Here is a 10,548-nt window from a genome sequence, read left to right as displayed (position 1 = left end):
TCAACCACTGCCTTTGAAGTAGCACTCAGGCTTCCTTCATTTGCAACTCCATTGTGAAGATCCTTAGTAGAAGATGCTCCCATCAAGTGTCTCCAAATTCGTGAGACCTTCTTCTCACTTCCTCCACTCTTCTTCCCAGCCTTTGCTATGAAGTCCACCAACTTCTTTTCCTTTGTTTTCACAATACTCCCAAGTCCTCTTTGCTCCACATCCTCATGCTTCACATTAGGATCTTTGGGATACAAGATCATAGAATTCATCCTTGGTCTATAACCCAGGCAACTCCTTCTATTCATAGGCACCATCATGGTTTCTCCTCCAGCTGTGATCAAGAGAATGTCCCGGTCCACCATTGGCATGGCTTGTGCTAGCTCCATGAAGTCCAGTCCCAACACCATAGAATGATCATCCATGTCCACCACTCTCAAGTCCAACTTCCCGAACCATGGTCCTACTCTCACCTGTGTGTCCTTCAATACACCATCAACTGTTCTAATGGTAGAGTTGATAGCTTTGAAAGCACTCCATTCTTTTTCCATCTTTGTCTTCTTTCCAAAGGACTTTGCTGCTTTCCTGCTCAAGAAGCTATGAGTAGCTCCCGTATCGACCAAAGCTGCAAATTTCCTTCCTTTCATGGTCACTTGCACAAAACTCAGCTTCAAGGAACCACCTCCTTCTATTGGCTTTGTCTTGTGTCTCACCTCAGCAACCTTCTTCAAGAATTTGGCCTCAGAAGTGTCAATAGGCTCATGCTCCTTCTTGACATTCCTCTTAAGGTACTTCACCTCCTTGCTTGGTCCTTCTAGGGAACTCGGTCCCGGCCTAGCTTGCCTTGCTTCAAGCTTTCCTTCCACCTTGTTCTGCTTAAGTGCACCAACCAAGTGTCCATTGACCAAGTTCATGGAACTTAGCTTCCGGATGTCCTTTGGATGATTTTGGTAGTGAGCTCCCAGCTTGTCAATGTAGTCAAGCTCTTCTTGTTCAATTACAACAACCTCTTTACTGAGAAGTTTCCTCTTGATTTCGGCTTCCACTTGGTCACTTTCCTTCCTCCACCAGGCTCTTTCACCAAAGAGCTCTTGAAGACTAAGATCACCATATCGGACTTCCTCATCAAGTTTCTTGAGCTTCCCATTAGTAGTACTTCACAACCTTGGTTCGAATTGATCAACCTCAAGTTCACCTTTTGTTGTGGCCACGGCTTCCTCTTCCTTGTTGGCATCAAATGCAACTTGCTTCATTGCCCAACTAAGTTGGAGAAGTCCTTCGACATTCTTTCTCAAGGCTTTAAGTTCTTCATGGATTCGGGGCCTCTCTTCCTTCAACCTCTTCAACCTGTCCAAGGTAAGTAAGAGCTTCTTTCTTCCTTCACCCAAACTCGCCATGCCTTGTTGTCCACTGTCATGAGCAACCCAGCTCATCACCTTCAAAACCTGTTCCTTTTCATGAGCAACCTTTTCTCACCAGCTTCGACCGAGCTCTGATACCAACTGTCACACCCCTACACCTGCGGTGATCTTCCAACCGCTTGTAGCGAGGTGCGGCACCACCGAGCGCTTTCTTTTTAACAATACTAACACCCGTGGACTACGCCTACTTCAACATGAACATACTTAGCTTATGTTTTTGCAACTGAATAAAGCATTATCCTTTATACTTTAGTGAAGACCATTCTCAATTATTAACCATGAACAATAAACCGAGAACATCAACAATAAGCAAGTACAAAGGGAGGGGCAACTCCCAGAAAGTCTGCCCAACAATATATTATAATAGCTTCTTCAATATTACAACACAAGTAATGCTTGGCAAACTCCAAGCCAATACTTAGAATAATTTTACAACAAGGCATAGAACAACCTTTTACATCATTTTATGCACCTTTGCATAAGAAGGAGTGCTCACCCGAGCCACTCAACCTTCCTACCAAATCCTGCATAAAACTGCACACCAGAACCCCTCAAACCGTGGCACACTTGCCAACCATTCACATAAGACAAACTTGCGAAGTCCTTAATTCTTATGCGCATGAGATATGCGCATATCCTTCCAAGACCACGCACCTTTTCCCCTTGTCCTTATGCGAGAGTGTATGAGCGAATGTTCCTTGGTTTAATGAGCTTTCATGCTCATGTATATATACGTTTCTTATGTGATGTTACATGGGGGTGTTAGCCCATGGCCGACCCCATAATCCTTTGTCGTATGCTCCACATAACTCTTTTACATGTCGGCTTGGTGCATGTTTTATGCTGTTGTGGGGAAAAATGCCTATTTAGGATGATCCTATCCACCTAAGGTGTGATAGCGCCTTAGCAACAAACGAATACAACTATTGTGATTCTTTCCTTTATGAAATGTGAAAGAGGGGAGATTGGCAAACTTACCGTTGTCTTCCGGTTGTCCCTTGATCTAGATCTTCTTCTCTTTGTGTGTCCACAGCTACTTGCCTCCTCGCTTGATCAAGAGAACAGCTACTTGAATCCCACGAGATCACAAGAGAACAGCTACTTGCAACAAGAGAAGGACACAATACAAAGGCAAATATACATATTCATAAATGATTCAGGATTAGAAGTAAATCAAATACACTAATGCAATCATACAAAATACACCAGCATATAGGAAAGAATCAAGATAGCTTTATTGAAAGTAACGGGGTTCAGGAAGAGATACAACCCATAGGGCTCCAATCCAGCATCTCCTTCCCAGCAGAATGGAATTCCCTCTTCAGCTCCTTTCAAAGCATAACACACCCAATGTTTCTAGCCACAAACCAACAGCAATTCTTTGCAAATACTAAATTCCAGCCCCCCTAGACTTCACGAGAGAGATCTATATATAGGAGTTTTGGAGAAAGGATGAGTTAGCTTGAGGCTGGCATGAAGCTGACTAGTGTCCTCTCCCACTTCAGGTCTTGAGTCCACTTGGAGGTTCTTGCTTCCACTTGGAGATTTGGAACCTCTTACTCATCACCAGTCGAATTCCCTGATCCAAGTGTCATTTTGGAAGCTTCCTGGGCATTGACACCTTGAGGAATGACTCTGCCACTTGTCCAAACTCGCTCAGCGCAGGTAGCCTTCTTTGCAGTTGACATTCAACGTAGGCAGACAGTGGAGCAGTTGACATTCAGCGCAGATGCTCAGTGGAGCAGTTGACATGATCCAGAATTGCCTTGTTTTTGAGTGTTTTCAGGTCGAGAACTTTTGTGAATTACTGTGGTTATTTGGCCTTGTTCCTCTAGGGGTAGGAACAACATGTTTAGGGACTTTGGATCCCTTGATTATTGACATTTCATGCTCAGTGATCCAAGGCACAAAAATTTCTATAACAGTTGCCCCCTAAAGTATGAGGCCGTTTATCGGGTGAAATGCTTTATCCAGGAGGGTCCGAAGTTCATCCATCTGCTGGGAGGAGACCTGTAATAAAATACAATACAATACATTATGATTCATACTGCTTTCATGATCTAGCTGAGGCGGGCATTCCCATGCTCAGCTTTATAAATTCATTTTTGTACATAGAAAAGACGATCGTTTGATGGTAGACTGATAATTTTGGCGAAATTATCATCCTTTGAATAGGATGATCATCTGCTGCAGTGATGTACATATCAAATGTCTTTATTTTTCCTGAATATATATCGCAGCCCGGATGGATGAAACTAGATCCGGGGTCTTCAAACTTGTTCGATCTTCACTCTAAGTACAAGTCGATCCATGTGAGAATTGCGTTGAAGTCGAACATGGAAAGACATCGCTTGATTACCGATCAATGATGTAAACCGTTAACAAGCGCGAGAGGAATCACCGATAATGATAATGACCCTCAAGGTACTGCAGTACAATTCACGTGGTGTGAATAAAGGACTTGGCGTCGAACACCACACAAAATCTTCTGGTCGAAGGTCATTGATGTATACCTGTCGCCGGAAGTGAGAAACTTGCCATTGAGGCATGCAAGCTTCAAAGTATTGAAAGGGGTTGTTCCTAGATCAACTCCTTGGATAATGAGCTGATGTCGACAAGGAGCGATCCGTCAAAGGAGGGCCTTAATGAATCCCACATCAGTGACACGGAACGGAGCTAATGATTTTAATGGAGGTGAAAACAATCTGTGATATATGATTCAGGGTGGCGGTCATGAACGGATGAAGGATAATGTATGGCAGTGGATGGGACCCGGTTGACTCTTTCTGAATGACTTCTCTTGAACATATGGCGACACTGATGTGATGGATCGGTAGCATTACCCCAAATATAGATGGTATGGCGAGACCATGGTGATGTGACCGGTGAATGAAACAACCCAACCCGAATGTGGTACGGAGGAAAAGTGTCATGTTCAAGAGCGACCTGCTACCATCAAAGTTTTCTTGATTTTTCCCAATTTTTCCCCAGTCATTACTGACCAGTACCTCTTTATTTTTGTCAAGCTTGAGGAGGATAACATATGCTTGTTCTATAACCTGCCCTTCGGGCAAGCCCATCGCTATGTTTTAACGAGCCTAGCGATAGGGAAACTCGTTCTCGTCTAAAGACAAGTTTGTCGCTATTTAATCATTTTAATGAGTCTAACGACAAGGATAACTCGGTCCTTTTCATTTTTAGAGAGTCTGAAAAGGTACATAAAGTCAACTCCAAAATTCCTTTTTCGTCATCTAATCCCTTAAGTCCGAAAAAGTATAAAACAATACAGAAGGGATGAGTTTTCGATAACTTTAACGAGCCGAATAAAACAAGCGCTCGACCTTTTTGTGCAATAATCCCTCAGGTCCAAAAAGATTAAAATCTAGAGGAGGGATAGCTCTTCCTGTCCTTTTAACAAGCTGGAAGGCCAAAACTCGGCAAACTTTTCATATTTTACGAGTCAATTGAAAAGAGCTTAAAGAAGACTCGTCTTTTGAGGAACGAGTGATAAACAGGGATAGCAACTGATTCCAGGTACAGGTTGGAATTTTCCAATCACGGCAGTGTCACAAGGATGGCTAGGTGAAATCACTCTTCGCAGCTGTTCCTCAAAATGGGTAAACAATCATATGGAGGTGAACGATCGGCCAAATGAAAATGGAGGTGGCAGGTGAAAACACGACCAAGGTTTTTATGGCTGATAAATTTACGATCACAGTGGTTATTTACCGGGATAGGTTCATTTTTTAGTTAAAAATGAGCTTAAACACTGGAGGAAACTCTCCTCACTGCTTATATTTATTTTTTAACGAGCATGAAGACCGCGTTAAAACTGCTCGGATCTTGCGTTTATTTTTTAACGAGCATGAACTTTATGCTAAAACTGCTCGATTACCCAGTCTTTTGATAAGAGTGTCTCATGAAAGATCCCATTTTTTATAGAGCTTGCACCTTACCAAAGCTATGCTCACTCTCCTTTCTTTGTGCAAGTTCGGAAACGGCTAATCCTACGAGTTTAAAGGGTTAGACCTACAGGTTTAAAGGGAGGACCTAAAAATTTAAAAAATAAATAGTCGCCCCTTGCTTGCACTCCAAAAGGTTTGCATGCCCCCAGGTATAAAACAGAGTTTCAAGGTTACCTCTACTTCAATTCCATCGAAACTTTCGTTTCATCGGGAGAGGCTTACCTCTTTCAGGGTACCCAAAGATTGTCTCGTTACTCTTTCAAACAAAACATTTCCTTGGCAATGTCTACCAAAATAAACAAAGGTGAGTGACGACCCCCGCCCTCTCACATAACTTTGACAAGAGAATCTTATTCCAAAACAACCCCTCTTCCAACCACGGACGGGGTACAGAATAGTCATATTCTCCCGCGGAAACCTACCTTATACCCAAAAGTTTCCCTGCCGAAGCAGGCCAGGATGCATGGGTTCTGGTCATATCCTCCCGGATTACTCGCGCTCATCAGGAGGACGGACCGTGGGTTGAGACACTTCTTGCATGAATAGACCATTTAGGGATGGCACATGACTATTTGCGATGTGTGATCCGGGAAACGAAAGTTGGTCCACGAGCTTGACCATTCTTCCTTCATGTGGAAAACACATTACTCTAAAGAGTGGGGAGACTACAACTCCCATGCAATATATATAGTCCCGTCCAAGGAGTAGGTTATAATCCAAGGGTCCTTGAACGACCATCACGTTCATTTGAACGGTCTTCCCTTTCAATGTTATAGGCACATTGGGGAGGATCCCTAAAGGTCGACTGGTTCCTTTATCAAAACCTGATAGATTTCTCATCTCAGGTAAGAGTGCTGGCGAACCAAGCGCTCTCCAAGAAATAGAGGAAAGGATACTCACAGATGCCCCCTCATCAATGATAGTGCCGGCCATTACCATTCTGTATATTTGACAAATAATTCTGAATGGCACACTGGCGGGCAACCGGGGTCTGCCTAGTTGGTTCCAATCAAAGGACACAACCAGGTTGCTTGGTGGTGGGACCGAATATACGGCTGGATAGCGCTCTGATGAACTTCCTTCCTGCGACAAAGGAATGGTGGCATTGCCCCCTTGATCATCAGAGTCAGTGCTGATGAAGAGAACATGGACGGTGTCGTCTTGATTCTCCTTTGTGATGGTGTCATTCGAAGATGGAGCCTCCGAAGGCAAAACCGGGTCAACTGCCGTATCAACCTTTTGACTTTCGTCAGGCATGGATCCAGACGGTTCTTCTTCAATGACAGGTGCTTCGGCTGACCATCTAAGTGGCTCAGCCGGATTCTCAACTAGTGAGGGACTTGGCAGGAGTCTTTGATATCCAGGAGGAAGATTCGCTCGTAAAATCGGGCGATCTTCCAGAACTCTTTTTGCCTCGTCTAAGAAGGGACAACGGTGGATGGCGTAATCACCTTCACACAGTCTGCAGGGAAATTTAACTTTCCCATTCTGTCCTGGAGCTTCACTCCCGCTAGTTGACGGTGAGCAGTCGACATGGCTATCAGAGGTCGATGCTCCCGAATTATGCAAACAGGGGGACCAGTCTCTTAGTATCCGTGGGATACAGGGACAATCTCTATGGAAGTGGTCTCCCCTGCATATGATGCATGGCGATTTAGGCCTTACAAGTGCGGTGTGTGGATTTTTGTTAGATGACATTTTTTTGCCCCCAGTCGCCTTAGGCTCCTTCTTCTTCTTTTCTTTCCTCTTCTTCTCCTTCTTCTCCTTAGGAACCCGATTTTTTGATCGACCAGTTCCGTCAAGCGAAGAGGAAGGAGGGGAGGAAGATGAAGTGGAAGGCTGGGAGGAAACTCTTGTCTGATCTAACTGTTGACTCGACTGTTTAGGAGTGGTGGTATTCTGAACGACATTGGTCGAAAAGAGCCAAACTGGTAGGCCAATTGTCAGTCCTGGAAGCGACAATGTGGCCATGTGGGGCACACCAACATCTCCCTAGGAGGAGAAGGGACTAGGGTTTCCACCCAAGGGAATTCCTTGGTTGGTGTGCTCCATCTTTTCAACCTAAAGATCAACGCAGGATTAAAGGGTGATTGTTCCGTTTAAAATAAATTGTTAACGACGCTTTTTAGACACAACTTGCTTTTTCAGTTTTAAAGAGTCGAGAAAAAGCTAAAGATGACTCTAGTCTCCTTCGATGTTTTAACGAGCCCGAAGTGACAAATGCTCGGATGGAATTTTTCTGTTATAGAGTCTGAAAAAGGCCAAAAGGAACTGCTCTGGAGATCTAGGCAGAGGGTGTGCCAAACTTTTCGCAAAACCACAGAATAAGTTTTACAGTACGGGTGGTCGATCTTCGTGAATGCTGTGTTCACTGCATTGCGATCAGTAGGGCAGCCGACACGGCTTCCTAAGGATAAAAGATATATGCCTACAGGGGTCTCCCAATATATACGTGACGGTACGTGGGAGCACAATCCGTATTAGCGCCACCGACTCTCAGGAGGAATCACCCACCTTCTTCGAGATCGACAGTCACTATGTTTAACGACGCCGGAACACGTCTCTAACCTAGACCTCTATGTTGTGCGTTATGTTACAAAGCGTTGTTAGGTTCATTCATTTTATTTTAGGTTGATCTTTTTAAAGTTTGCCTTTCAAGGTTCACCACGAGATGTATAATACAAATTCCTAAATGCAGTCTAAGATGATAAGCAAGCTTTACAATTTTTCAACTTTGAAAATCCTAGCTACTAAGGGAAACGAGAGCGACTATCTTTTCTCAAAGAGCAATCAGTACACTCTAATGCACTTTCCCTAAATCCAGCATGCAAACTCATCAAATGCAAAATGCACAATGCAGGTGTTTGTTTTCACTTTCTTAGTATAAATGCCTACAAAGAAAGCTTTTTTCACAACTTTGAATTTTTTTTTACAATGATCAAAATAAACAAGTTCTCTTTCTTCGAAATCAACAAGGGTAGAAGAGATTACAATCACTTTGCGATTTTCAAAATAAAGACTTGTTTTTGATACTTTGAAAAGAACAAACTCAAACCAATAAGAAAAAGTAAAACTATGATCAATCTGAACAAACAGCCAATGAACTCTCTTCTAAGATCAATCTCAATCAGATCTGAAACAAAGGCTACAGAAAGACCACTTTACTCATGCAAAGGAAGACTGTAAATGATGCCACAAACACATAAAAACATTCACAATCTTTTTGTACAAAAATGGGGCGGAATTCAGGCAAAGAAAAGGTTTATCAGACTAGCACCTATGCTGGTTAAAGGCTGCAAAAACAGAGATCAAAACAGGGCAATAAAGGACAAAGAACCCCAGCTGCACAAGGCCACACTGGTTCAGCGCAGGTACAACACTGTTAGTTTGACATTCAGCGCAGGTAGCCCCTTCGAGACCTGCATTGAAATGTAGACTGCCTTCACAGTGCCTGCAATGAAGAGAGAAACTCTCGTTTGTCTTGGTTTCCGGGTCACAAAATGCTCAAAAATCAATTGTTTCAGGCCAAATCAGAAACACAAGCAAGGTATAAACAGAGGGATGCTTTGATAGGGTACTAAAGACTATCACAAGGATCAATCAAATCGTTTGTGGATCTAGTTTAGATCATAGACAAGTCCAACATACTGGATCAAAGCAGCAACTTTTACTTTGCATCCGGGAAAGATGCAGTTCAAGAATTGTTGTCAAGTCTATGAGGTAAACAAATGACGGAAACACAAATGAAATGAATAAACAAGTTCCTCCCCAGCGGAGTCGCCAATTTGTTGTGGGGAAAAATGCCTATTTAGGACGATCCTATCCACCTAAGGTGTGACAGCGCCTTAGCAACAAACGAATACAACTATTGTGATTCTTTCCTTTATGAAATGTGAAAGAGGGGAGATTGGCAGACTTACCGTTGTCTTTCGGTTGTCCCTCGATCTATATCCTCTTCTCTTTGTGTGTCCACAGCTACTTGCCTCCTCGCTTGATCAAGAGAACAGCTACTTGAATCCCACGAGATCACAAGAGAACAGCTACCTGTGACAAGAGAACAGCTACTTGCAACAAGAGAAGGACACAATACAAAGGCAAATATACATATTCATAAATGATTCAAGATTAGAAGTAAATCAAATACACTAATGCAATCATACAAAATACACCAGCATATAGGAAAGAATCAAGATAGCTTTATTGAAAGTAACGGGGTTGAGGAAGAGATACAACCCATAGGGCTCCAATCCAGCATCTCCTTCCAAGCAGAATGGAATTCCCTCTTCAGCTCCTTTCAAAGCATAACACACCCAATGTTTCTAGCGACAAACCAACAGCAATTCTTTGCAAATACTAAATTCCAGCCCCCCTAGACCTCATGAGGGCGATCTATATATAGGAGTTTTGGAGAAAGGATGAGTCAGCTTGAGGCTGGCATGAAGCTGACTAGTGTCCTCTCCCACTTCAGTTCTTGAGTCCACTTGGAGGTTCGTGCTTCCACTTGGAGATTTGGAACCTCTTACTCATCACCAGTCGAATTCCCTGATCCAAGTGTCATTTTGGAAGCTTCCTGGGCATTGACACCTTGAGGAATGACTCTGCCACTTGTCCAAACTCGCTTAGCGCAGGTAGCCTTCTTTGCAGTTGACATTCAACGCAGGCAGACAGTGGAGCAGTTGACATTCAGCACAGATGCTCAGTGGAGCAGTTGACATGATCCAGAATTGCCTTGTTTTTGAGTGTTTTCAGGTGGAGAACTTTTGTGAATTGCTGTGGTTATTTGGCCTTGTTCCTCTAGGGGTAGGAACAACATGTTTAGGGACTTTGGATCCCTTGATTATTGACATTTCATTCTCAGTGATCCAAGGCACAAAAATGTCTATAACATATGCCCAACGTTCAACGCATATAAACCTTTGTAGTTTCACATAACATGTGCGCTCAAGTATGAAACGACACTTAGTCATTTTTCGTGTGGTCCATAACATTGCATGTTTTGTCGCATTGTGTCGCACTTCTACCGCAGCTCGTCGCAAACCCGGTTGTCGTGCGCCCATCGTGCACCTGTGCCCGGTGTCCATCGCACAATCACCTGGAGGCCTTACAGTTAGTATCCTCATTAGTTCATATAACTATATTATTATAGATTTAATTATAAATTAAAGTTATGTTAC

The sequence above is a fragment of the Pinus tabuliformis genome, chromosome 4_2, assembly GCF_031772625.1.
Source record: "Pinus tabuliformis cultivar Carrire ecotype Pingquan chromosome 4_2, CPIR1, whole genome shotgun sequence".
In the NCBI taxonomy this organism is placed as follows: domain Eukaryota; kingdom Viridiplantae; phylum Streptophyta; class Pinopsida; order Pinales; family Pinaceae; genus Pinus; species Pinus tabuliformis.
Note: the sequence above shows the minus strand (reverse complement) of the source record.